At 39.4% G+C, this 3,057-nt stretch overlaps 1 non-coding gene across 1 annotated transcript; it reads right to left on the bottom strand.

Annotated features, from left to right (window-relative positions):
* Window positions 1–2,882: 2,882 nt before the first annotated feature.
* On the bottom strand, window positions 2,883–2,956 carry trnav-uac (transfer RNA valine (anticodon UAC)). The gene has a single exon. It is a non-coding gene; the product is annotated as a tRNA-Val (tRNA).
* Window positions 2,957–3,057: the final 101 nt, after the last annotated feature.

Genomic DNA, 3,057 nt, shown 5'->3' on the forward strand with positions numbered 1-3,057 from the left:
TGCATAAACCTCCTATTAGCAATTTTCCATCAAGTAAATGTGATCAGTCAGTGACTCGAAAGGCAATTGTTAAGTAGTTTGTTTGGCATGTAGTGTTTTTATGGCTCCACTGCCGGATTGAGCTGTCTGATTATATTGGACAAAAGACTACTTTTGAAGCAAAACATTTGACCAAAATTGGACCTTGAATTTTGGTAAAAAGAAAAGCAGCTTAAAAAGGAAATGAAGCTTGAATTTGTCACTGACTTGAAAGGCTATGGTCAGGTAGCAGAGATGGGAAGTAACGAAGTACAAATACTTCGTTACTATACTCAAGTAGATTTTTCAGATATTTTTACTTTACTTTACTACTTATTTTTGTGGCGACTTTTTACTTTTACTCCTTACATTTTAACACAAATATCGGTACTTTCTACTCCTTACATTTTACAAAATTGGCTCGTTACTTTCGTTTGTACAAGAAGATGTTATGTCGGAAAATAGCGCGGACACGCGCCACACACCGCGAGCGGGTGCGCGCGCGCGCCACACGGAGAAAAAAATGAGAGAAAAGAAAAAGAGAGCTGTCCGGAGGACAATCACTGATATTGTGTGTGTGCGTCTTTGAGAACTGTAAGTCGTATAACTCATGTTGTCAGTTCACTTAAGCCTGTTACTGGTCTATAGTTCTTCACATTTAAAGTAAGTTAGCTAGTGGTTTTGGTGTGTTCTTCACCTGTTAGCTAGTTTGCACGTTGATATTAATCAACACTTTCACCAGCTTTATTCGCATGAGTTTTTTTTTTAGTTTTTTTTACCAAACTTCAGATACTGTAATTCAATTGACAAGTGGATGGAAACTTAGCTAGAGAGAAGTTGTCTCCATCTGTGTTTTAACAGACACACCTGGGGCGAAGTTGAAAACCCCAAACAGCTTTAATCCAGTCCTGATCTAGTCCTCAACTTTCACATCATTTCACTGGAGATATCGTTATTGTTTACGTCATCAATACCATATTCAGTCTAAATGGATGGGAATACATCTACTGTACGTTGCATTTGACGCACGACTGAGACAACTCAACAGATTCAGCATTAGTTCACAGCAAATCATTGTGCCTTATGGCGCTAACGTTAGCACATAGTAGTATGGATGGCAACATGATTGAAAATGAAGAAAATAGAGATCTGGCAGACAAGCAGCAAGACATTCCCATCATCATCATATGTTATGTTTTAGTCCTGTTGGCACACATCCATTTAAAATGTAGCCTTTGCCATATAAACACCGTGTTCCTCATGTCCAGTGAAATTCCTTAGCGTGCTCTCTAGTAACATTGGTGTGGTCCTGGTAGCTTTGCATAAAAAATTATTGTCATTCGCAAGGCTACTTTTACTTTTATACTTTAAGTAAATTTCCAAGCCTGTACTTTGATACTTTTACTTGAGTAAAGAAGTTTATCAGTACTTCCACTTTTACCAGAGTATTTTTTAACACAAGTATCTGTACTTCTACTCAAGTACGAAAAGTGAGTACTTTTCCCATCTCTGTCAGGTAGATTGGCATGGGGTCTTTTCACGGCTCCAATGACCGACTTCTATGCAAAGTGGTCTCATCCGGAACCTATCGGACCCAACGCGAGAATCATACCCATAAACCAAAAAGCCATGAAACACAGAGTTCTAGCAATTTTCCATCTGTGTGTTAATTTTTGACTATGATATATACCATAGCAGTGCAAGCATTTTGCCCAGGTTTGATTTCCAGTCACCGCCACGTTTTGAAACCACATACAACATTAACATTACATATTTCACCCAGGTTTCAAGAAAGTAAAAAAAATCAGACAAACTTCAGGGGATGCAGCCCAGTGGTCAAATGCATGCTTTGAATTTATAAGGACCTGGGTTCAGTCCTTGGCATCTCCATCCGGTGTTATGGTCCAGTCTGTAAAAGAGCTTTAGACGATCTTACTCTGACTGATGAAAGGAAATAATGCAACAAGTGTAACAAAGGCAATAAAGTGGAAGATTAACTTAATAAGTGACTGATGACTCTGTGCACTTTACCATCTCCTGCTTTACTCAGCAACTGAGACGGATTTGAACAAATTTGTATAGCACAGTGTTGTGCATCCTTGCATGTATGGTACTTAATGCAAAAATCAGTCTCAGTGCCCAGATGTGTTTGCAAGATTTGCAGTCAACATTGTATTGCCCAGTGATGATGGTATAGTGGGCAGCATAGCTACCTCCCCCGCAATTGACCTGGGTTTGTTTCCCAACCATTGCAGTTTATTTGTCAAGAAGTAACTAGAAAGGTTACTTGCCCAACCCGATTTGATAAAATATTAGATCTCTGTTAAGGTACAAATAAGGGAACTATCAATCAATCAAGCTGCCTTCACGAGGATCCATAGAGACAGGCAGTGCACTACAATTTGCACTTTGCCCGTGTCTGGTAACTACTACTAACCATTTGAAAAGTTATGAACATTTGTCCAAACAGGTATAGCTGTCTCTTCAGGTTGTTGTGGCAGAGTGGTTAAGGCGATGACTAGAAATCTATTGGGGTCTCCCCGCGCAGGTTAGGGTTAAAATTGCCGACAACGAGAGACATTCTTTCAGAGTGTCAGTCCTTCAAACCATAAGTCTGATTCCACTGGGGATTGAACCCAGGACTTCTGCATGTAAGCAGATAGTGATAGCTACTACACTATGGAACCTCTGACGTCCTGTCATCATTAACATAATGGTAACAATACATTAAAAATAATGGCTGGAGGTGAGGTTCTGAAAGACATGGGCTTATATTATTATTTGCATTCAATTCTTCTAAAGACTTTTCAAATGACAATTGCCAGGTGGTACAAATACATAGTTCTTACTTTAAAGCATAAGTCTGGTTCCACTGGGGATTGAACCCAGGACCTTCTGCGTGTAAAGCAGACGTGATAACTACTACACTATCGGAACCTGTGTAATACTGTCATCTTTAACATAATCAGAACCAAACTGTAAATAAATGGCATGGAGGTCAGGTTCTAAGAAGTGAAACCAAGCAAAAGCACTGAAGAA

The sequence above is a fragment of the Etheostoma spectabile genome, unplaced genomic scaffold (assembly GCF_008692095.1).
Source record: "Etheostoma spectabile isolate EspeVRDwgs_2016 unplaced genomic scaffold, UIUC_Espe_1.0 scaffold00018617, whole genome shotgun sequence".
Lineage (NCBI taxonomy): Eukaryota > Metazoa > Chordata > Actinopteri > Perciformes > Percidae > Etheostoma > Etheostoma spectabile.